General features: G+C 42.6%; 1 protein-coding gene across 1 annotated transcript in view; it reads left to right on the top strand.

The window, feature by feature from the left end:
• The window catches only part of LOC124613064 (glycosyltransferase 25 family member), an 804,128-nt gene that overhangs the window by 428,984 nt on the left and 348,150 nt on the right, over positions 1-26,994 (top strand).

Genomic DNA, 26,994 nt, shown 5'->3' with positions numbered 1-26,994 from the left:
CCACAACAGGCAATAACAGTGTGTGACAACTTTTGGGTCTCTGAGGGTCGCAGCAATCTCAATCGACTCGAAGCGTTCCGAATGCTGACGATTTTGTACGATCTGCCCTTGTGAGCGCCTGGCCAAATTGTCGCCTCCGTACTGTGGCTAATCTATTAGGTGTTCATATTTCACTTAATGTAGGTTAACAGTTAATAATAATACCGGTACATAAGCAGCCAGAGGTGCCGGTCCCACAACGTCGCTTCTGGCTCTTGAGTAAAAACCTTTGATGATAGTGGTATACAGTAACCTTCTAGGAATATATCCGGCGTGTCTTCGCTCTTTTCAGTATAGATGTGGTCACTTTTTATATGTGCCAAAAACGAGACACCAATTATGATGAAAGCTTCCTGACTCGAACACAGTCGTGCAAGTAACAGTCTGTACCTAAACTCTGTTGCCTTTAGATATAAAGGTATTTCATTGAACCACTTTGTTTTCTTTTGTCACTTGTCTTCTGATCTTCCATTCAAGTTCTGTCTCTTCAAAATTCCAAACACCAGCGATAGATGGCAGCAAAGAAATCCGTTGTAGACGTTCAAGGTTTAAAACTAGCCTAAACCACCCATACATCTATCAGTTTATTTATAAAAATCATTTTATGTATGCATGTATGAACGTACAGTCCACATCTGCTAAATCACTAGAAGGATTTCAGCCAAACTTGGTACACATATCACTATGCTCTAGAAACTGTTAGGAGTTAGAACCACCTATCCCCAATAAGTGTTGGGGGAGAGGGCGTGTGAAAAGGGGGTGGCATACAAGACTAACGAGGAACGTCTGGAGCAATTTCAACCAAATTTTGTCTATACGTGACTCATTATTTGTATAATTTTGTTTGCATTAAGTAACATGGGGGATATACATCACTGCCACCCCTACAGTTGGAGGTGAGAGTGAGAATCCGTAACATGTAAAATTATTCGATTATGGCCGTTATTAGTATCGAATCCGTAGATTCACATGAAACTGCAGGGCGAAGTTTGCTACAGACACAGATAAGCTATGTATACAATATACGTAACATGTACGTTACATATGAGTAGGCAGGTGAATACGCAGGGAAAACGCTAGTGTTTCTATAAAGTGCAGCATAGCACAGCCCATTTAATAAATTGCGTACTGGCCATCGTGTATGTAAACGGGCATCTTTAAATAGGTTACGAGAAGAAAAAAATTTGTGTTGACGCTTTTGAAAAAAAAAAAGTAACAATAAGATGTCATTTCTGAGCATCATCCAACCAACAAATGCTTCTTTGTCTGTGACTTCCCAAATCACTTATAGAAGAAGCTGAGGGATTTCCTCTGAGAGGCTTCGACCGTTTAGTTCGCTCATTCCCTACTAACATAGTGTCCAGTTTCTTCTGACTATGAGGTTGAGGTGGTTTTAAATTCTGAGCGTTCTTTCGTCTACAAAAATCGCTCGTACTCACTCCTCCACAACCTGAAAGAAGGAAATTTTTGAAAAGTACGAGTATGGTTAAGCTTTTGCGACGTACCTAAGAGAAAGAAAGCAAACGCCAATACAGAGGTAAACCGTTCTGGAGCAAAACTAATTGAATGTGTTTTCATAAATTTAACTTCCACCACGCCAAAATCCAAGTTAAAAAAGGTGCTTTCATATGACAATTCTCCATTTGACTTTGTCATCACATTCATTCTAATTTTGTAATATTTTTTTGGAAATTTGTGGTAAGGTCTTATGGGACCAAACTGCTGAGGTCATCGGTCCCTAGGCTGTTTTCTGTAAAACTGAAGTCATGTGTAAAGAGAGACAATACATAAGGGAGAACGAATCTATCTAATAGTTTACCTGCTGTGCTGCCGTGATTAAAACTTAACTTACGTTCAGCTGAATGTTTACTAGAGCATCGCGTAATACTCATAAGTAATCTGATCAAGTACTTTTCCAGATTTTAGGGGTAGCACTCTTGAAGTTTGTAAGTTATGGTCAAAGATTGTTAGGAAAATGAAGTACAGATGGGGGTCGGCTAGCGCAATTGATTGCATTGTGTCCGCGAAACGCGGCGATCTGCGTTGGAGTTTTGTCCTGACACATTCTTTCATCTTGTTGCTAATGTTCACCCAATCGTACATACCCGTAAAGAGTAAAAACACGTCATCTCAAGTATTACTTTAGTTTCTACGGAGATGGTGCAGCGGAAAGAAACGAGACTCGCATTCAGAAGGACTTTGGTCAAATTACGTCCGGCTATCAAGATTTTGGTTTTTCATGATGTACGTCAATCACTTCAGACGAATTCCGTCGTCGTGGCAAGGACGCAGCCGATTTCCTTCCCTGTTGTTGCGTAGTCCGAGCTTCTGATCCGTCTATAGTCGTCTATAAGGCTTTATACCCTACTTCTGTAAATACGTGGGTTGCATAAAAAGTACTGGCAACGCAGCCGTAACATGAAGGATGTGCGTCAAATGGCATGCCCACTGTCTGTAGATGATACCAGAAGGTCAATTGAAGTGGTGCAGTGAGCGGCAACGGCTATGCTTGAATCAGTTGCAGCGTGTACTGTCTGAAAGTACGGAATGGCAGTTCAAGCGCCCTAGCAGTATGTCACTGGAGCCTTCTGCTGCAATTTATTGCGACATCACCTTCATCTCGCACTAAGAAGAAAGCGCCGGCACCTTCTGACTCTGCATGCCATATCCTTCTTGTCACTGCACGATCGGAGATACTGAAACTTCCACGGTTTTTTTTTTTTGGTCATCAGTCTACTGACTGGTTTGATGCGGCCCGCCACGAATTCCTTTCCTGTGCTAACCTCTTCATCTCAGAGTAGCACTTGCAACCTACATCCTCAATTATTTGCTTGACGTATTCCAGTCTCTGTCTTCCTCTACAGTTGTTGCCCTCTACAGCTCCCTGTAGTACCATGGAAGTCATTCCCTCATGTCTTAGCAGATGTCCTATCATCTGTCCCTTCTCCGTATCAGTGTTTTCCACATATTCCTTTCCTCTCCGATTCTGCGTAGAACCTCCTCATTCCTTACCTTATCAGTCCACCTAATTTTCAACATTCGTCTATAGCACCACATCTCAAATGCTTCGATTCTCTTCTGTTCCGGTTTTCCCACAGTCCATGTTGCACTACCATACAATGCTGTACTCCAGACGTACATCCTCAGAAATTTCTTCCTCAAATTAAGGCCGGTATTTGATATTAGTAGACTTCTCTTGGCCAGAAATGCCTTTTTTGCCATAGCGAGTCTGCTTTTGATGTCCTCCTTGCTCCGTCCGTCATTGGTTATTTTACTGCCTAGGTAGCAGAATTCCTTAACTTCATTGACTTCGTGACCATCAATCCTGATGTTAAGTTTCTCGCTGTTCTCATTTCCACTACTTCTCATTACCTTCGTCTTTCTCCGATTTACTCTCAAACCATACTGTGTACTCATTAGACTGTTCATTCCGTTCAGCAGATCATTTAATTCTTCTTCACTTTCACTCAGGATAGCAATGTCATCAGCGAATCGTATCATTGATATCCTTTCAGCTTGTATTTTAATTCCACTCCTGAACCTTTCTTTTATTTCCATCATTGCTTCCTCGATGTACAGATTGAAGAGTAGGGGCGAAAGGCTACAGCCTTGTCTTACACCCTTCTTAATACGAGCACTTCGTTCTTGATCGTCCACTCTTATTATTCCCTCTTGGTTGTTGTACATATTGTATATGACCCGTCTCTCCCTATAGCTTACCCCTACTTTTTTCAGAATCTCGAACAGCTTGCACCATTTTATATTGCTGAACGCTTTTTCCAGGTCGACAAATCCTATGAAAGTGTCTTGTTTTTTCTTTAGCCTTGCTTCCATTATTAGCCGTAACGTCAGAATTGCCTCTCTCGTCCCTTTATTTTTCCTAAAGCCAAACTGATCGTCACCCAGCGCATTCTCAATTTTCTTTTCCATTCTTCTGTATATTATTCTTGTAAGCAGCTTCGATGCATGAGCTGTTAAGCTGATTGTGCGATAATTCTCGCACTTGTCAGCTCTTGCCGTCTTCGGATTTGTGTGGATGATGCTTTTCCGAAAGTCAGATGGTATATTCTACACACCAACGTGAATAGTCGTTTTGTTGCCACTTCCCCCAATGATTTTAGAAATTCTGATGGAATGTTATCTATCCCTTCTGCCTTATTTGACCGTAAGTCCTCCAAAGCTCTTTTAAATTCCGATTCTAATACTGGATCCCCTATCTCTTCTAAATCGACTCCTGTTTCTTCTTCTATCACACCATACAAATCTTCTCCCTCATAGAGGCTTTCAATGTATTCTTTCCACCTATCTGCTCTCTCCTCTGCATTTAACAGTGGAATTCCTGTTGCACTCTTAATGTTACCACCGTTGCTTTTAATGTCACCAAAGGTTGTTTTGACTTTCCTGTATGCTGAGTCTGTCCTTCCGACAATCATATCTTTTTCGATGTCTTCACATTTTTCCTGCAGCCATTTCGTCTTAGCTTCCCTGCACTTCCTATTTATTTCATTCCTCAGCGACTTGTATTTCTGTGTTCCTGATTTTCCCGGAACTTGTTTGTACTTCCTCCTTTCATCAATCAGCTGAAGTATTTCTTCTGTTACCCAAGGTGTCTTCGCAGTTACCTTCTTTGTACCTATGTTTTCCTTCCCAACTTCTGTGATGGCCCTTTTTAGAGATGTCCATTCCTCTTCAACTGTACTGGCTACTGCGTATTCACCCGATATGAGTCCGTGCGATTACGACCTGTTCGCCAAAATCAAGGAACCTCCTCGTGGCCCGCGATAAAACAGAAGACATAATCCGTGCCACAGGGCGGTCCTTACGAGATGTTGACAGAGACGCACTGACATTATATGGCACCTGTCATCTGCTTGGTGGAAGGTGATCAAAATGTGTGGAGATTATATTGAGGGTATGTAACGGTGAACGTTTGTCAATTACGTCTGGTACGAATTAGTACAGTGTTGCCACTACATTTCACACAACCCGTGTTTTAATGGGTGTTAGATGGAACTAAACCTTTTCCCTCGTTCTTTCAAGCGCCATTTTTTACGTGAAGTCTGATTCCAGTACGTTATTCAGCGTATAACTGAACGATACCCCCCACGTAACAAAAGAGAACAAAATGGCCTTGTTCTGTTAAAATAGTTTTGATTCCCTGCAAGTTGGTCCCTATTCGTGTAGTATGTCTTCGTTTTTACCTCTCTCTTCGTGAACTTGGTTTTATACGGGTTAGAACGTAGTACGCAGACATACTGCGCTCCGCAACTCACTGTGTTGCACACTGGAATTTTTCGAGCGTGGACCCAGATTGTTGAAGCCTTTAATTCGGGGACTGCAGCAGTGAAACAAAAGCGTCTGACGCATCGCAGCTTCCTGTGTGTAAACCCGGGTGGCCGGTCGGCAGGTACACGTGCGCGCGTTTCCGCCCAGTACCGTCCAATTACTGCTGTCCCTCCACCTCTCTCTACCAACTACCTCTGCGGCCGAGTATTTTGGTTCGCGCGCAGTCGCACATAAAGTGCTTCCTGCGGCGACTTTAAGCGTTTTAATGAGTACACACTGCTCCCTCCAAAAATACATACCCGCCACAGCGGTGTGAACGCTGGTCTCGGAATGTGCGCCTGCTTCTTGTGCTGGGCTCCTAGCTGCAGCGTCATGTGCCAGAGGCAGCGTCTCGCCGATTCCCTTGGGTATCATGGGCGTCACCTCCAGAACTCAGCTGTGCTTCGCCCAAGACGTAAAAGAAAGTTCTGCACAAATATACCAGTGGTTCAAAAATGATCAAATGTTTGTGAAATCTAATGGGACTTAACTGCTAAGGTCATCAGTCCCTAAGCTTACACACTACTTAACCTTAATTATTCTAAGGACAAACACACACACCCATGCCCGAGGGAGGACTCGAACCTCCGCCGGGATCAGCCGCACAGTCCATGACTGCAGCGCCTTAGACCGCTCGGCTTATACCAGTGGTAAACGGAAAATTAAAAGCTCAATTTCCATTTCTTGACCGGAAGCCTTGTGCTCAGAGAGGATGCTTCAGTGTTCTGGTGAGTCTATGCAGTACTGAAACGTGAGAACTGTGTGCCAGACTGGGACTGAAATTCGGATCGTTGCTTTTGGTGGGCGTTGCACAAATAGAGCTGTCGAAGAAATCCCTCCACCATATTGAATCACTTACGTTACGTCACAGCTCACAGTGGGGTAAGAAAAGTCATGGGTCACCGGTATGTACATATACAGATGGCGGTAGTATCGCATACACTGGGTGTAAGAGGACAGTGTATCGGTGGAGCCGTCTTTTGTAATCGAGTGATTCGTGTAAAAAGGTTTGCAGCGTGATTATGGCTGCACGACGGGAATTAAGACTTTGAATGCGGAATGGTACTTGGAGCTAGAAGCAAGAGACATTCTATTTCGGAAATCGTTAGGAAGCGTTGTCAGTGGTGTGTCAAGAATACCAAATTTAGGATTATCCCTCACCACAAACGACACAGTAGCCGACGGCCTTCACTCAGTGCCCAAGGGCAATGGCGTTTTGTGTAGAGTTGTCAGTGCTAACAGATAAGCAACACTGCGTGAAATAAAGATCTATCCGCTACGACTGTACTTAACGGTTACTGCTAAGTAGTTGCCCTTCTTGACAGAAGTATCTTTCGTTTCTCGTTTCAGTTGTGACCTCCACTAACACATGCGATTGACCACTTTTAAACTGTCACAATTTTTTAATGGCACTTGCCATCAGCATTCGAATTAAGTTACTGCAAAATTGTAACTGTATAGTAATTAAATACAGAAGTATGACAAAATATGACACTGTATTCAGCTGGTGTGTAACTGTGGAGAATACGATCTTCTGCCGGCCGGAGTGGCCGAGCGGTTCTAGGCGCTACAGTGTGGAACCGCGCGACCGCTATGGTCGCAGGTTCGAATCCTGCCTCGAGTATGGATGTGTGTGATGTCCTTAGGTTAGTTAGGATTAAGTAGTTCTAAGTTCTAGGGGACTGATGACCTCAGAAGTCAAGTCCCATAGTGCTCAGAGCCATTTGAACCAATGCGATCTTCTAATAAACATTTGCGTAATAAAAAACATATAAAAGACGTCATATGTCAAGGCCGCTTTCAGGGATGATAGTTATCGTACAGTACTGTTATCTGAGATATCGTTTTTTGAAATAGCATGAAGCGTTTAAAATTTTTAATTCATTCATTGTGGAAATGTTTAATCACTGTGAAATATTAACTTCTGTAGTTTTCGAGATACTGAAAATATTGTTATGTCATTGGATGTGTCTCATTTATCTGAGATCGCAGATGTATTCATATTTGCTTTAATATGACTGTATTTTATTACAAACTCTGAAAGATCTGTAAAAATCCGTCTTCCAGTTTGCCGTAAAGCCCGCCATTGCTGATAATTGCGCATTCTGTAAGTGAAATGAATGTCGTCGAAATTCCCAGCTTCGGGATTTACCCACATCCGGCCCTTTGCCACTCCCCTCTGCACCTGGCTGGCCGGTAACGCCCTGCGGCCGCAATGATGGTCCTCAGCCTCACAAGCAACTTCACCTCCCCTCATACCAATTCTAAGCGTCCGATTAGCTCCTCTACATATGCGTAACGCTACAACGCACGGGAAATTCGATTTCGGAACCCGTTAGGGCATTCAGTATTCTGAGATCAGTGTCAAGAGTGCGCGAAGAATACCAAATTCCAGGCATAACCTCTCATCATGGACAACTCAGTAGTCGACGTCCTTCACTTAACGACCGATGTAAACAGTACAAAAAAGAACATACCACACACACACACACACACACACACACACACACACACACACACAAATCCTTTCCCAACATAGAACAACACACAAAACACAACAGAGCAACAACACACATACATAACGAAATGGCACATACTCACCTACAATAACAAGATTGTTCATAGAATAGGCAACATATTGAAGAAACAGGGACTCCAAATAGGATATAGGACAGAGAAAACAACATAGAGAAAGATCAGAATACAAGAAACTCCCACGGATAAATTTAACAGATCAGGAGTATATGAACTCACATGCAACACTTGCCAGTCATTGTACATAAGACAAACACGCAGAAACCTCAAAACCAGTTACTCAGAACATCTCAGAGCTTTGAAAAGCAACAGCTCCCATTGAACTTTTGCTGACCACCTTATAGCCCACAATCACCACCAAACTACAAAAGAAAGAGACTTAAGAATACTAAAACCCAGCGACCGACTATTGAGGAAAACTTCCACATACAGAAGGCAATAGCTGAAGGAAAACAGGTCATAAATGAATACACTACACTCTGCAAGGGCACACTATTTAACACATTAAAGGAACTTTACAAAAAAGACAACACAAACAGATAAATTCTACACACACACACACACACACACGAAAAATTGATACACGACACTCTGCAAAGACTCACCATTTTACGCACGAAGGAACACCATGTAAGCCGGCCACTGGGACCGAGCGGTTCTTGGCGCTTCAGTCCGGAACCGCGCTGCTGCTACGGTCGCAGGTTCGAATCCTGCCTCGGGCATGGATGTGTGTGATGTCCTTATGTTAGTTAGGTCTAAGTAGTTCTAAGTCTAGGAGACTTATGACCTCAGATGTTACGTCCCATAGTGCTTGGAGCCATTTGAATTTGAACACCATGTAAAACACAACACAAACAGCTAAGAAGCGCACAGAAAACACACACACACACACATAGATAAAATGTAAACAAAATTTATATTTGGCGCCGAATTCTCTGGTGAACAAATAAACACTGACTGGCGTGGGACACACAACAACCACAATTACACTGTGTTTTGGCGAAGTGCAAAGTGATTTTACGACCTTATTTGTGAAAATACGTGTTACATTTACGTCTGCATCACGACACTTCACCATGATGCTAAGAATAAAGGGGCTTCCCACACGAAAACGTAAGTGAAAACGAATAAAGGTGCGAAATATCGCGACAAACTAAATTACATTTAGGTTAACTCTCCACAAAATTTCTCTTCAACATCGTTTGGTTGCAGATGATACACTACCTGTAATAAGTAATACAAAATGGTCCTAAAAATCATGCACACCAAGTATAAAGGTATTAACAAAAAGAAACGAACTGTTGTTTGAACTAAATATCCACTTAATTTTACAATCATTTAGTAAAAATGTCCACATTGCAGATTAAATAAAACGGAAACCCACTGATGTCACAATGGCGCTGAATCATGTTTGGGTAGTTGGAAGAAACGGTGTTTTGCATAACTGGCGGACCTCACATCTTACAATTTTAATGCAATACTGTTTTCTGAAAGCAGGTTGGTTTTACACAGGATTCCAATACATAATAATATTCCACACTCTTTTGGCTTCTGAACCACATTATTCAAAATAATCTCCGTTCAAAACGACGGCCCTGCGCCACCTTACTGGAAGGGGCTGTGTGCCCGTACGGTACCACTCTAATGGTCAGACCCAACGTCTTGCAGAATCACCGGGGCCTTGTTCCGACTTACGCTCTGTCAAATTCTTCCCGCATTATCATATTCCGCATCTCATCTTCATCTAGGTCCTCTTTCCTTTTTATAGTATTGCCTTCGACCTCATCTCCATTGTATAGACTCTCTACGTACTCTTTCCATCTTCCAGTTTTCCGTGGTTTGCTTCGTACTGGTTTACCATCCGAGTTCTTGATATTCATACGGCTGCTTCTCTTTTCTCCAAATTTTGCTCTAGGCCATGGGTTCCCAAACGGGGGGGGGGGGGGGGGGGGGCGGCGTCATGATGTTGCAAGGGGGGCGCAGGTGGAGTTAGCGGTAAAAACCTAATATTTCTTTTTAATATCGATATTTTAATAAAAATGAATGTGCAGATATTAATGATAGAGTATGGTGCTAAATGCAATCGTTTGGGACGCGTCCCATTTCCCGCAATCCTATCTCAATAACCTATCCTAGAACATACAGCTTTTGAAGATCACGTTTAGAATGTCACACACAGAAACTCTCAAAATTACGAAGGCGATATCCGTTAATTCTAATATATTATATTTGTAAACAACTTACTTCTGACAGTTGGAAAACAGAAAAGTCAGGTATTAACTATTCCGTACATTTGTACACATGAACTGAACGTAATCATGTTATAACTTTTAGCCGTAGTAGGCTATTTTCATCAGAGTAATAATCACTTATACTGCGTAACTGCAAAAATGCCGTTTTATTACCCCGTCAACCCGCGGATCCCCATGTGATGCGATTACAGTGACTTTAATAGACTGTATACGCTTCAAATGAACTGGCGGGTTCGTATTTGGACGCCAGGGTTATGCCCTTTGTCACCAGAAAAATGTGCACGACGTGAATGCGAAACTAGTACAAGTGTTCGTTCTGAACAGAGTACTTCGCGCCGTTCTGGAAACATTGTCGTGACTGCTAACAATGAAACATAACCCAGCTAGGTAGACAATGAAGTCCGTTAGTGAGGCTATTTTGTTTTTCGAACAATCAGTACTACAGCTCTTTCATTCGGATTACTTATCTGACAAAACAGTTATTTTTCTTCTGCCTTTTTGAAATACTGCATAATTTTGTTTGAAATTAGTGTACGTTCTTTGCTGCGACAATGGCTTCTTTTGGTACGAGTACAGAGATAACTACTTGGCACTGTGCACAGTTTCCAGCGATGTATGAGGTGTATCCATGACCTTACTTAATTACTGTGAAATTTGACAACCAATTCATTAAATTTGGCAACCAATTCATTGATGTTATCTCAAAACTTATATAACGTTTCGTTTATAAATAACGAAAGATAGGGGCACAAAAAAGATTTTCGCATAAAACCCCAGGCTGCACTGCTCAGAAGAGCACCGCAGAACAGGTAGCAAATTCTTAGGGTGCCTGTGGGCTGTTCCCGCCCTAATCCGGCAAAAGCCCGTTTCTCCCAGCAAGAGCCCTGCTCGGCCACCAGGTCGCAGACAGACAGTGCACTGACTACCTGCGCAGCGGCTGGGCTTCCCCGTTCTTCGCCCCACTCCTCACAGGCAGTCATCTGAGGTGCCGACAGATGACAGTAGCTTTCCTTTATTTCAGTTGGTTGCTTGCAGTTGTTGACACATCTGATGTATTGGATTTTGCTGACATTGCGTTGAATCTTTCACAGTTGTGCCTCAGTAAAATCAATGTTAGTGCGAAATTATACTGTTAACTTCTTGTTTTCCTTTTACTTCACCATGAGTGTCGTGAAAAAACGTAAATATAATGATGAGTATATCAAATACGGGTTTGCTTCTATACAAAAAAAACGGTGTTGACAAGCCGCAATGTGTTATTTGCTATGAGGTATTGAGCAATGAACCCATGAGACCACCTCGTCTGAACGCCATTTGTGGGCAAAGCATGGTGCATTAAAAGAGAAGCCAAAGGAGTTTTTTGCTGCAAAATGTGATAATTTGAAACGAATGAAGTTGGACACTGCTGGATCCTTCGCTCAGACATCAGAAAAGGTACTGGAAGCCTCGTATGAGTTATCGCTACTTATTTCAAGGACCAAGAAAAGTATATTATCGGAGAGACACTAGTCAAACCCTGTTTGTTGAAAGCTGCTGATATTGTCCTTGGGTCAGAAAGTAAACAAAAACTTTCACAAATACCGCTTTCTGACAATACTGTGAAACGTCGGATTGATGATATGGGCGAAGACTTACAAAATCAATTAGTTATGGCCGTCAAACAATCGCAGTTTTTCGCAATACAATTAGACGTGAGTACCGATGTTGCGAATTGTTGCTAATTGTTGCCAACTACTAGCTTTCGTTCGCTATATAGAAAATGAAGCAATTAAAGAAGAGTTCTTGTTTTCTACAGCGTTAAGGTGAACTTTAAAAGCAATTCATATAATGGCAGCCGTCTCTGAATTCTTTTGTAAAAATGAGTTATCATGGCAGAAACTGATAGGCGTGTGCACAGACGGCGCCCCATCAATGCTTGGATGTCGCTCAGGATTCGTGCAGATGGTCAGAGAAAAAAACCCTAGTGTTACTGCTATCCACTGAGTAATACACCGTCAAGCATTGGCAGCTAAGACACTTCCAAAGGAACTCAATGATGTCTCGAAATTGTGCATCAAAATCGTGAATCATATTAAGAAGAGTGCGTTAAATTCCGGGTTATTTACGGCTCTTCGTGAAGACTTGAGAGCAGGGTATAAAACACTTTTATTTCATACAGAAGTACGCTGGCTCTCAAAAGAAAATATGCTAGGAAGATTATTTGAACTTCCAGACGAAGTGATGCAGTTTTTGGAAAATAACAAACAAACTGAATTGTATGTGGAATTTAGAAACCCCGCCGGCCGGAGTGGCCGTGCGGTTCTAGGCGCTACAGTCTGGAGCCGAGCGACCGCTACGGTCGCAGGTTCGAATCCTGCCTCGGGCATGGATGTGTGTGATGTCATTAGGTTAGTTAGGTTTAATTAGTTCTAAGTTCTAGGAGACTGATGACCTCAGACGTTAAGTCGCATAGTGCTCAGAGCCATTTTTAGAAAGTCCAGTGTTCATGTTGCATTGGCTTATCTGTCAGATATTTTCGAATCTTTAAACACATTGAATTTGAAATTACAAGGTGGAGAGTCAAACATAATTTTTCATCGGGATGCCATCAAAGCATTTACTGATAAGTTGCAACTATGGAAACGTAAAATTTTAGCCGTCAATTATTCCTGCTTCCCCAGATTGTTTGGAATCCAGCCCGATTTCAAAACGATTTTAAGGATACTGATACTAAGAGTAAAATATCGAACCATTTGCAGCACCTCATTGATGAATCGAACGATACTTCACTAACAGTTGTGATGATAAAATTTATTATAGGTTAGCGACGGATCCATTTCACGTTGACGTGGGTGTGTTGCCAGACAGGCTGCAAGAGGAAGCCTTAGAAATTAAAAATGATTCTGCAGCGAAGTATGACTTTGAGAAGATGAATAAACCTTTATTTTGGGTGAAATGTCTCACGGTGTATCCCAGCGCAGCAGAACAAGCACTGAAACTGTATTTACCATTTTCAAGCACTTATTTGTGCGAAAGAGCATTTTCAGCGGTAGTGGCGATAAAAAATAAGCTTAGAAGCAAACTCAGTATTGCCAATGATTTACGTTGCGCAGTTTCTACTATTCAGCCAAGAATTCAAAATCTTGTAAAAAATATGCAAGCTCATCCTTCACATCGATTTGTTTGTTTCTTGCCATATGTGTGTGGAAATAATATTTTTATAATAAATACGTCACATTATAAGAGAACTTATTTTCCTCCTAACTATCCTTACATGTAGGTAATACTGTAAAATTACAAAAAAACTATTTCGAAGAAACAATATAAAATAAACATAGTGAATCTGATTTAAATATAAATACTGCGTGTGATCCTTATGGATACTGATGTTACGTGTGGTATGTTATTTCAACTAATAATAGTATTTCTTCTGGATGAAGACACAACGAAAGTTTATCGTAGATATGCCAAGCGAAGAGTAGTCCTAAAATCGTATACTGGTGAAGAAATGGTGTGCAGCAAGGAAATGTAATTAAGGTAACTAAGTTGTTTTAGTCATATTTTTTAAAGTTCTGGGTATTCTGCAAAATTATTTCGTAAAACTTATTTTTTATTTTTTGTCTGGTTGTGCGAACTGGGCCTTGGTCGGCGTTCGGTAACTGTCGTCGTTGACATAAATGCCAACCTATGCGCAATGACAATGGGGAGCGCTATAGGCGTAAAAATCAGTGATGTTCGTTAACACCTTGACTGAGTGACTTTTTTTGGTAATGAGTGAAAGTAATAAGCTACACTCAACTTAAACTAATGGCCCGCATCCACTAATGTGCAAAGGTCGCAACTTTCTTTGCTTTAGGAGTGGCTTATAATCACTAGACTAGACTGATGACGTAATAACTGCGACTCGATACATTAATAGCCCACCATGTTACATGACGCCACCATCACAAATTTTTCAATAGTTTCTTGATAATTAATAAAAATCTCTATATTTTTTTAGGGGGGGGGGGAGGGTACGGAAGTTTTCTTTTCGGCAGAAGGGGGGCGTGACAAACAAAAGTTTGGGAACCTCTGCTCTAGGCTGTATCTATCTTTCCCTGGTGAAATATACATCGAAATCCTCACATTTGTCCTCTAGCCATTCCTGCCTAGCGATTTTACACTTCCTGACAATCTCATTTTTAGGCTTTTATTCCCTTCCGTCTCTTTCATTTCCTGCATTTTTATATTTTCTCCGTTCTTCAAATGAATTGATTATCTCCTGTGATACCCAAGGATTTGTACTATGCTAACCTCTCAAAATTATTCAATCGTCTTCTAATGTACTCCTTTCCCATGTTCTATTCAGTCGTTGCCTAATGCTGTCTCTGAAATTCTCAACATCCTCTCTCTCTTTCTAAGTATTCAAGTTCAATCTCCTTAATTTCCTACTTTTTTGTAATTTATTCAGTTTTAACATACAGTTTGTAGCCAATAAATTGTGGATAGAGCCTACATCTGTCCCCGGAAATGAATTACAATTTAAAAATTGGTTCCGGAGCCTCTGTCTTACTATTATATACTCACCTTGAAACCTTCCGCTGGATTCAGGAGTCTTTCACGTATGCATCCTTCTTCCATGATTCTTAAACGAAGTGTGAGATGATTAAATTAGGCTCTGTACAAAATTCTGCCTGGCGGCTTCTTCATTCGTTCGTTTCCCCCAGTCCATATTGATCTATTATTTTTCCTTCTATTCCTTTCCCCACTTTCGAGTTCCAGTCCCCCATGACAGTTAAATTCTCGTCTCCCTACACTATTTGAAAAATTTCTTTTATGCCATCATTCATTTATTCAGTCTCTTCATCATCTACAGAGCTAGGTGGCGTGTAAACTTGCACTTACTGTGGTGGGTGCGGGCTTCGTGCTTGTGTCTATCTTGGCTACGATAATGCTTTCGCAATGTCTGTATATCTCGTTTCTAAAATGTAGAGAACCCATATAGGAATCACAACACGTTTTCCTACGTCCCTACCGATGACACACCAATCTATTGCTTTAGCCCATACTTTAAGATAAGCGCAACATGCTATCGAATGCGCCTCTCGCATAACACGCATCAACAACAGTGGACAGGCGCCCCACAGAGCAAAAGTAGAAGCGCCTCACTGGGACACTTCAGCTCGTCTAACTGCACACTGCTTGTGGTGATTACTCTGGCTACGTGGAGGTGCTTATGGTAATGTATAATTAGTTTTTTGTGGCTTATCGCGATGACGTTAGTTGGGGAGACGTGTGAAGTAGGAAATCAGCCTTGTCTCTGTAGGTGAACAGACAATATAAGATTGGTTGTGGTGTACAGAACAGGAAACGATGTCTCTTGCAGTTTATTTAAAAAAAAAAAAAAAAAAAAAAAGGAATATCAGAGAGATTTTTTGCGTGAAAAACAAAGCCTCTCTCTGCACATATCGAACACGAAATGTTATACGCGAAGATTTTTGGCACGCTATGCATGATCTTTTACTGCGTGCGCAAAACAACATCTCGCGAAATGAAAACACTGCCTCTGTTTTTACAGACTGCGGGTAGGCCGTTATCACTGTCCAGGGATTCCCGCCCACTGCACCGCTGCGCTTTAAGCAGGCTTAAAGCCGAATTTCCGGCGGGTTAAAGTTGAAATCTGATATCCTAATATCTCAAAAGGTCTGCGATCCCAGCTTCCATAGAATATTTCACGAGAAATGGAATCGTCCCGGCAGATACTTAGCTACTTCAGTAAACCAGTCGTGTTCTGTGGAAGTACTGTGTTTCGTGATGACAGACTGGTGCTTTGCAGGGCCTCTGAGTGTAATTTATAACATTATTTGCAGCTGGATCGATAGGTTCAGCTTTGCTGTGGCGAGTGAATAGTAACACGTCCCGTGCCGAGCTCAAAGTTGTTGTCTACAAAGCGCTACAAATGACGTCCTTCGGTCGAAGAGCGGAAGATACATTTCAAAGAAGTACACAGAATTCCTGGAACGAACGTCAGATAAAAAGAAAAACGACGAAAATTTATAACGGATCAGTTGCGACGATATTTGCGATGTTTAAGATACGGGAACGGTTTGTAACGATGGAATGAAATTCCCCATAACTCACAGTTTCATCGAATCAGTGATAAATTTAGACGTAACTAGTTTTAGGTCTCAACCCATTTTCAGGCTGTGTCAATCATTTGTCGTGAAAATTACATGTTTTTCTGTTATGGAATAGAACATGTTGCCAAGTTTGTTTCGTCTCCGCCGCAGAAATTTCGCTGGGAAGCACTTACACATCCTCTGTACAGTACTGAACTCTACCCATGCGATTTCCATGTTTTTGGAGCCCTGAAGAAAGACATTCGTGACCGTCGATTTGCTTCGGACGAATAGGTGCGCGCCTGGGCACAATGATTCCGTAGGCAACCACAGACATTCTTCCTTGACTGTATTGATCGTCTTCTCTCACAGTGGGATAAATGTATTAACAGTAACGGCGGATACGTTTCAAATAATAAACAGTTTATTTACTTTTTTCTATGTGTCTCATTCTCGTTTCACTGCCCCTTATACGTTTAAATACATTTGATAGGATCGGTGTTCGCCTTTGTTTAAGTTTGAGCTCGACACAAATAAAAATATAATGCACTTGATTAAAACAGCAACGGAACACCAACTACTTTCGTTTTTACTAGCCATATGACGGCGGAGCACCTGCTATTTTTGATTAATATAAAACATTATTATTTCAGCCACTATCGCAAACAACACTATAGTCTGAACACTTGCAATTAATTTAAATTAGACACACGGCAGAGGAACATCGGCGATTGTTAGACATTATAAGAGTTAATTTTCAGTCATAATCGCAAACAAACTTCTGTCGTTCGTGATTGGCTTAGACTAAAATTATGTCGGACTAATTAAACCGTTGTTTCGGAGCTGCTGTTAATCACTTATTTCGTATGTTTTCGAAAGACGAGAATACATTAGCACCGCAGCTGTGCGCACTTAGAGATGTCTGTACGACTATTCGCCCTTGTGCATAGCGAAGGAAGCCTTGACGAGACACAGTCCTCTTTGTTGATCTTCTGTCTCTCTTTCAACTAGGTAAGATACCCCGGCTTCCAAGCACATTGCTAAAGGATCGGTGGTCGGAAGAACGAATGCCTTATAAAAATCCTAAAGAAATGTTATTCTTCCAACGAATCTCAAACTAATCTCCATAGATCAATCCTATTTAGATCAAGTCGAACGACTACTCCAAGGAATTCTACGATTGTTTACTGTTTCAAGTGAGGGTTTACATTAACTGTCGATTTTTAAAATATAATGTTTATCACCCCATGGTCTAGAAATTGCATTTTCGACATACTGGGTCCCGGGTTCGAACCCAGCCACAGCTTAAATTTTTTATGAAAGTCATGAGCAGTGACGGAATAAGCAGTCACGCTCATTCTGCCAAAGGCCTCGTCAAAGGACTTGCGGCCTGTGGCTTAAAAAGTGTCATGATCATTTCTCCATAGACAAATGATGCCGGATCACTTCCCCATTCGGATCTCCAGGAGGGACTGCCGAGGGGGAGGTGACCGTGAGGAAAAGATGGAAGGTTAAGAGACAGAGAACGTATATGAGGGTAGCGAATGGATAATAAGTATATAAAGGCAGTTCTAATTTTAATCTTCATGGAGGATTTGAACATGGTTGTGGGGGAAGCGATAAAGAGGTACGGAAGAAAATGGACTTGATAATGGGTTCCAGAGAGGAGAAAGATTACGTGAGCCCTGCAGTAAATTTTCGAAATACTTGGAGAAGGTCCAGAGACGCGGGAACATTCCAGATAATTAAATCATGGTGAGACAGAGATTCCGAAATCAGATATTGGATCGCAAGGCGTACCAAGCGGCAGATAGGGACTCAGATCAAAATTTAGTAATGATCAAGAGTAGACTGGAATTTACAAAATCTTCCAGAAGAATCAATGTGGAAGGAAATAAGATACTGAAGTACTGAAAAATGATGAGCCACGTATGAAGTTCTCTGAAGTGGATAATACAGCAATAAGCAATATCACAGTTGGCAGTTCAGTTGAAGAGGAGTGGCAGTCCCTAAAAAGGTCAATCACAGGTGTTGGAAAGACAGATATAGATACAAGGAAGGTAGCTGGGTAACAAAAGAAATATTTCAATTGATCGACAAACAAGCAAGTGCAAATCATGTTCAGGGAAAGATGGGAATACAGCAATGTAAGTCACTTAGGTATGCGCTAATGGGAAGTGCGGGGAAGCCAAGGCGAAATGGACGCAGGAAAAATGTGAAGAAATCGAAAAGGAAATGATCGTGGGAAAGATTGACCCAGCATATAGAAAAGTCAAAACAACTTTCAGTAAGAGCATCAGTAGGAGCATTGTAGAAATTGCACTTTTAAACGCTCTCTGAGTGGGAGTCCTTTGCTGTCGACGTGATAGAAGAAAAAATTGGAGTCTGTGTCGGAGACATGGGGGATCCAGTATTAGAGTCAGAATTTGAAAAAGCTGTGGACGACTTGAAATCAAGTAAGGCAGAAGGGATAGATAACATTCCTTTGAAATTTCTAAAATGATTCGGGTAAGTGGCAACCAAACAACTGTTAGAGTTGGTGTGCAGAGTCTGCGAAACTAAACCAAACTTTCGAGAAAATGTCATGCACAGAATTCCAAAGACAGCAAGAATAGATAAATGCTTAACAGCTGATGCATCCCAGCTGCTGACAAAAATAATAAACAGAATGGAAAAGAAAATTGAGGATCAATTAGATGGCGATCAGTCTAGCGTTAAGAAAAGTAAAGGCAGCAGAGAGGCAGTTTCTGACGTTGCTCTTGATAAAGAAAGCAAGCTGGAAGAAAAGTCAAGCCTTTTGATAGGATTCGTCGACCTAGAAAAAAGTTCGATATTGTAAAATGGCACAAGACATTCGAAATTCTGAAAAAAATAGGAGTAATATTCTGAAAATTACAATACTTACAAGAACCAAGAGGGAACAATAATATTGGAAGACCACGAACGAAGTACTCCGATTAAATAGAGTGTGAGACAGGGATTCAGTCTTTCGCCATTGCTGCTCATTCTCTACATCGACGAAGCAATGGCGGAAAAAAAAAGAAAGACCAAGAATGGGATTAAAATTTGGGATGGAAGGATATCCACGATAAAATTCGTTGATGACATTGCCATCTTCATTCAAAGTTAAGAACAATATCAGGACCTGTCGAATGGGGTGGATAGTCTAACGAGCACAGAACATGGATGGAAGGTAAAGAGAGGAAAGAAGAAAGTAATGGGAAGTAGTAGAAGTAAAAAGATTGAGTATCTTATCATCGCATGTAGTGATTACAAAGGAATTCTGTTACCTTGGAAGCAGCGTCGTATGGTGGTGAATCGTGAATTGTGGGAAAACCAGAACAGAACAGAATCGGAAGCATCTTGGAAGTGGGGCTTCAGAAAATTTGGTACATCCAGTAGTAGCAGTGCATAATTGACGTATTGGTCACTAAGTAAGAAGCGACCAGCTGGTAAATTAATGACTTTACTTGACACGTTTCGTGTAGAATCCATCGTCTCATTGTCAGAAACATCTTGGTGATCAGATATGTATAGAGTGTATGTAACAAATAAAGCTGTCATGACAGCCTCGTTCAAAAATGGTTCAAATGGCTCTGAGCACTATGGGACTTAACATCTGAGGTCATCAGTCCCCTAGAACTTAGAACTACTTAAACCTAACTAAGCTAAGGACATCCACACACATCCATGCCCGAGGCAGGATTCGAACCTGCGACCGTAGCAGTCGCGCGATTCCGGATGAAGCGCCTAGAATCGCTCGGCCACTGCGGCCGGCCCAGCCTTGTTTGTTACATACTCTATGTATGTAATCACTAAGATGTTCATGAGGGTTTGAGGATGGATTGTACCTGAAACTCGTCAGATAAAGTCATTGGCTTATCAGCCGGTGGCTTCCTATTAAGCGACCAATACAGCAATAGTGCAGTACTATTATTGATCTGCAGTATATTCGCATTCTTCCTGCGTGATTTTGTGGCACAACTGGAAGTTAGGTGCACTGATATGGTCAGAATTGAGGAGGTTGTCCACAGATTTGGCTAAGAAAGGAACATATGGAAAACACTGCCAAGATGAAGGAAGAGGTTCATAGGACATGTTTTAAGCACCAGCGGATAACTTCCATGGTACTAGAGGGAATTGTAGAAGATAAAAACTGTAGAGGGAGGCAGAGATTGGGATGCAGCCAACACATAACTGAGAACATAGGATACAACTTCTATTCTGAGACGAAGAATTTGCGGCTCGCCGCATCGAACCAGTCAGAAGACTGACGACTCAAAAACTTTGTAAGTACATATATTTGGTGAAATTGCAAAGGCGAAAGAAATTTAAAAAAATGAGCCAACTATCAATATCCTTACTCAACAATTATTTAAGACAAGTGTGGAATACTCCTGAATTCGCGAGCAAATGTGAAACATTCGCGGTACCTAACCTGAAGACTATTTGATCGTTCCTTGGTCTCAGTGCTCCAGAAAGACTGCATTTTCCAAGTTAGAGTTCAAGCGTACGCGACGGAGGAAATTGACTATTAATTTTCCGTTTAAAAATATTCTTTCTTCGAGTGAGTTCAGAAAAACTACGAGGGCTTAGAGGTAGTCCATTCGCGGCTCCCAATTACAGGGCCAGTTGCTCTAGCCTGCCCGTGTTTCAGCCTGGCCGCAGAGCGTCTGCTTCCCTTATGCAGAAACTTGACGATCACGGGAGCTCATCGCAGACTCGTGAACTACTACGTTTTCTGCTCTGCACCAAGGCACTGCTGTGAGTGTTCTGCTTATATGCAAACCAGTCGCCATACCCAAGATCGCTACGCTCTAATATGGTGGCAGTCGTCATGGAAGCAGCAAGTTATATCCCTGATGATGGATGTGAAGTGTATCACTGAGATTTGGCCGTTTAAGATACGGACATATTTTGACATACGGTCCCTGTTCAGCAATATCCAGAATTAAATCTCAAAATGGCTCTGAGCACTACAGGACTTTACATCTGTGGTCATCAGTCCCCTAGAACTCAGAACTACTTAAACCTAACTAACCTAAAGACATCACACACATCCATGCCCGAGGCTGGATTCGAACCTGCGACCGTAGCAGTCGCGCGGTTCCGGACTGCGCGCCTAAAACCGGTAGACCACCGCGGCCGGCAATTAAATCTCAAAAACTCTCTGGAGTTTCTCATGGAACGGTGATATGGACATGCATACTATGTTTGGCGCTATTGAAAAGGAGCGACTACGTGACATCTCTCTCTCTCTCTCTCTCTCTCTCTCTCTCTCTCTCTCTCTCTCTCCCTCTCTCTCTCTTTTCTTTTTACAACATGAACAGCAACACAACACTACAATCCAGAGTCGCATATCACTAACTACATCTACGCTAGGGCTCCAATTACGATAATAGCTGTATTCTAATCTGAGCCTAACTTCAAAGACACTTCTTTAAACTGAAAAATTATATTGTGTTCATCATCGTACAACTAAAATAAATAACTGGCACATCGAGTGAAAGTGTATGACAACTCAGCAACATTTTAATGGGTGATCAGGAGAGTAACTCAAGTCTGCTCATTCGATAGTGATGCAGGACGGTTCTTGTATCGCCTCCTGTTCTCCGTTATTTCGAGGAGTGGTAGTTTCTGCCAATTGTGCCAAGCTTGCGGTATTAATACAACTACTACATAACTATTCCTGGCTTCCAAACAACACCGTACAGCGTTTCAATCTCTTATTTGCAACTTACTTCTTCATTTTTTTTAGTCAGGTATGTCCTCATGTAGGTGTTTCTCTGCATCGTATGACTCACATCCTTATCAACTGATCTTACAACCGCACTACTCTTCAATGTGAATAAACCAATTTTTGCCTGCTGCTATTGTGGTGCTCGCGAAACAAGAGATGGACAAAAACTACACTACTGGCCATTAAAATTGCTACACCAAGAAGAAATGCAGATGATAAACGGGTATTCATTCGACAAATATATTATACTATAACTGACATATGATTACATTTTCACGCAGTTTGGGTGCATAGATCTTGAGAAATCAGTACCCAGAACAACCACCTCTGGCCGTAATAACGACCTTGATACGCCTCGGCATTGAGTCAAACAGAACGTCCACTGTTCAAAGTGCCGTCAATGCGAACAAGAGGTGACCGAGACGTGTAACCAATGGCACCCCATACCATCACGCCGGGTGATACGCCAGTATGGCGATGACGAATACACGCTCCCAATGTGCGATCACCGCGATGTCGCCAAACACGGATGCGACCATCATGATGCTGTAAAGAGAACCTGGATTCATCCGAAAAAATGACGTTTTGCCATTCGTGCACCAAGGTTCGTCGTCGAGTACACCATCGTAGGCGCTCCTGTCTATCATGCAGCGTCAGGGGTAACCGCAGTCATGGTCTCCGAGCTGATAGTCCATGCTGCTGAAAACGTCGTCGAACTGTTCGTGCAGATGGTTGTTGTCTTGCAAACGTCCCCATCTGTTGACTCAGGGATCGAGACGTGACTGCACGATCCGTTACAGACATGCGGATAAGATGCCTGTCATCGCGACTGCTAGTGATACGAGGCCGTTGGGATCCAGCACGGCGTTCCGTATTACCCTCCTGAACCCACCGATTATATTTTCTGCTAACAGTCATTGTACCTCGACCAACGTGAGCAGCAATGTCGCGATACGATAAACCGCAATCGCGATAGGCTACAATCCGACCTTTATCAAAGTCGGAAACGTGATGGTACGCATTTCTCCTCCTTACACGAGGCATCGCAACAACGTTTCACCAGGCAGCGCCGGTCAACTGCTGTTTGTGTATGAAAAATCGGTTGGAAACTTTCCTCATGTCAGCACGTTTTAGGTGTCGCCACCGGCGCCAACCTTGTGTGAATGCTCTAAAAAGCTTGTCATTTGCATATCCCAGCATCTTCTTCCGCTTGGTTAAATTTCGCGTCTGTAGCACGTTAACTTTGTGGTGTAGCAATTTTAATGGCCAGTAGTGTAGACCACACTATTCCTTTCATACGAGTGTATTTTTGGCTCATTTTACTGTTGAGGTAACTTCTTTCATTTTATAATTATTGTGATGGCCATATTGAAAATAAAGACCAAAAATGTTTTAAATTTTATACTTTTATTTTTTTTAGTCAAATAAAGTAAATCATAAATGTCTTAATCCTGATACAAACTTTCTCTCACTTTACATCGTTTCTTTGCTCGCATTTTTCCCGTCGTTCTGAAAGTTTGAACCTACCCTACGGTGGAACCCCTTTCCAGCTTCTGGAAGCCACTGGCACATTGCTTGCCGAACACGGTCTCGTAGCGTTGGTCTCACAGTATAGCGGCTTTAATGCCCGTGTCATACAGTAGGCGCTCATCACAGTTGACCTCGTGCTAGGTGCCCTCTTGGTAAAGGCTTGTTCTGAAAGCTTACACACACAGAGAAGTAGCAAGTGCCCCTAATATACATCACAGTGTTCACCGTTCCCGAGGCATATATTCCATTCATAATTTAGCGCCTTCCGCAGAAGACGCATTGGTCCCCCGTCTGCAGCTACACGTAAGATGCTGTCACCTACGCGCCTTTCTTTCCCACTGCTGCTTTGCGCTTAACATCTCTCTCTCTATCTCTCTCTCTCTCTCTCTCTCTCTCTCTCTCAAGCGTGCGCGCGCGCACACACACACACACACACACACACACACACACACACACACACCAGACACTTGTAGCAACTCTCCAATGGATTTCTAAATATGATTAGGTATCATCTGTAAATGAATCCTCAATTGTGCGAAACTTGATAAGCACAACTTGTGCATTTTTTCCTCCGATTTCGCTGCAAAATGTTTGCTCAGCTAAGTTCGTATAAGCCTTGGGCGCGTAGTATATTTCAGTCATGCAGTTACTTTTAGACTCTTACTGGTGCTTCCGTTTCACCTGCATTCTCAACATTAACCTCGATTAATCTTTGTACCACCTGAAGGCTTCGTTAAAACTGTTCAGGGGTGTCCAGTATCATGCCGAGACTACACGGAACAGACTCTCTTTCGTTGCGCTGCATATGCGTGTCCCAGTTCCAACGAAGGATAGCAAATAAGTAAGTTTTAGATATTGTGGTTATAAAGTATAGTTGAAAGAATATGTGATTATGTTTGCAGGTACATAGGGTGGGAATCTCGGTACACAGAGTGGCCACTTCTGCCAGCAACAGCGGCTGTAATCTGGTTGGGCATCAAGCTGAACTGAGCTCCTTTGACAGATAAAGCTACTCCATTCCGTGCCGCCTCAGCTCTATATCAGCTTTCGTAATGAGTCATAGTGGGTGGCCAGGGTTGGTGTGCTGGGCTCTCGGCCACCGATGATCGAATATTTTCAGTGGGTTGGAGATCTGGAGCACATATTGGCTAGTGCAAAAGTCGAACACCCTCCGTATCGAGGGAAGTCAGGATAGCAACGAAAACATGCAGTCTGGCGTTATCTTATAGAAACAGATACTTCAAAGGTAGGACACAGCTGCTGGACACTGAGGTGACAGATGGCGGTACTATCGTGTACACAAGGTATGGAAAGGCAGTGCATTGACGCAGCTGTACTGAGGTGATTCAAGTGAAAAGGTTATAGCCGCACGATGGGAATTAACAGGCTTTCAACCCGAAATGGTAGTTTTGTCTAGAGGCATGGGAGGTTCCATTTCGGAAATCCTTAGAGAATTCAATATTCAGAGATCCACATTGTCAAGATTGTGTCGAGAATTCCAAATTTCGGGCATTACCTCTCACCACGGACAACACAGTGATCGACGGAATTCGCTTACCGACATTTACGCACGGTTGTTAGTCCTAACAGACAACCAACACTGCGTGAAATGACACGCAGAAATAATGTGAGACGTACGACGAACGTATCCGTTAGGACAATAGGGCGAAATTCCTCGTTAATGGACTACGGCAGCAGACGACCGATGCGAGTGCCTTTAGTAACAGTACGACATCGCCCGCAGCGCCTTTCCTGGGCTCGTGACCATAACGGTTGGACCTTAGACGACTGGAGAATCGTGGCCTGATAAGATGACACCCGACTGTAGTTGGTAAGATGTGATGGTAGTGTTCAGCTGTGGTGCAGTCCCCATCAAGCCACAGACCGAAGTTGTCAACAAGACACTGTACAAGCTGGTCATGGCTCCATAATGGCGTGGGCTGTGTCTACATGGAATGGTTCAAAATGGTTCAAATGGCTCTGAGCACTATGGGACTTAACATCTATGGTCATCAGTCCCCTAGAACTTAGAACTACTTAAACCTAACTGACCTAAGGACAGCACAAAACATCCAGTCATCACGAGGCAGAGAAAATCCCTGACCCGCCGGGAATCGAACCCGGGAAACCGGGCGCGGGAAGCGAGAACGCTACCGCACGACCACGAGCTGCGGACATGGAATGGACTGGGTCCTCTGGTCCAACTGATCTGGTCATTGACTACGAATGGTTGTGTTTGGCTACTTGGAGGCCACCTGCAGCCATTCATTAAAATGTTTCCAAACAACGATGTAATTTTCACGGATGCATGTCAGTGGGCTACAGTTGTTCGCGGTTGATTTGAGGGTCATTCTGAACAATTCGAGCGAGTGGTTTGGCCACCAATATCGCCCGACATGAATCTCATCGAACAATTATGGGGCATAATCGAAAGGTCAGTTCGTGCACAAAATCCTGCACCAGCAACACTTTTGCCGTTATCGACGGCTATAGAGGCCGTATGACTCAGTTTTTCACAGAAGACTTTCAGCTACTTGTTTAGTCCATGCCGCATTGAATTGCTACACTACGTAGGGCAAAGGAGGTCTGTCACTATATTATGAGATATCCCATGACTTTCAACACCTCAACAGCAACAGTGTAACAACTTCTGTATAAATTACTGGCTATACGAACCAGGTGTGATGGTGTTCTGTGTCCATGAAAATGGACTGTTCCTAAATTTTGAGAAAAAGAAAGGAAAAGAAACTACATTCGGTTCCGTACAACAATTAGCGTGACACCAACAACTGATGTAGCACCTGAGCAGGAGTCAGTAAATAGGGTAGAACGCTACCAATTTTTTGGTTGTGTATATTGATGGTGGTACTGGTTGATTTGCGTATGGATTTTGCGTTGCCTATATTCGACAATTCTGTGTATTGGCATATCCTGTCAGACGGAAGTGGTCTGTGTTGTGACTTGGCAAGACAGCCAAGTCACTATGAGGTGAAGCCGAAAGGCACGCGCTGAAGCTCACGCAGGCTGGCGCGAGGTCTGGAACAGTTAAAGGATTTGAGTCTAGCAAATAAAGTACGTAGCTGTTGGAATACTTAACTTTAATCCATAAGTGGAGAACATCGCTCTTGTTGATAGATTAATAAAAATCTCAATATAAACTGGTAATGGCGCCTTGCTAGGTCGTAGCAAATGACGTAGCTGAAGGCTATGCTAACTATCGTCTCGGCAAATGAGAGCGTATTTGTCAGTGAACCATCGCTAGCAAAGTCGGTTGTACAACTGGGGCGAGTGCTAGGAAGTCTCTCTAGACCTGCCGTGTGGCGGCGCTCGGTCTGCAATCACTGACAGTGGCGACACGCGGGTCTGACGTATACTAATGGACCGCGGCCGATTTAAAGGCTACCACCTAGCAAGTGTGGTGTCTGGCGGTGACACCACAGTCTGCACACCACCACTCGCCTCCTTCTGCATTGCTGTGGCCGCTGGTCCAACTGAA

Source organism: Schistocerca americana, chromosome 4 (genome assembly GCF_021461395.2).
Source record: "Schistocerca americana isolate TAMUIC-IGC-003095 chromosome 4, iqSchAmer2.1, whole genome shotgun sequence".
Lineage (NCBI taxonomy): Eukaryota > Metazoa > Arthropoda > Insecta > Orthoptera > Acrididae > Schistocerca > Schistocerca americana.
Note: the sequence above shows the minus strand (reverse complement) of the source record. Positions and strands in the feature narration are given on the sequence as shown.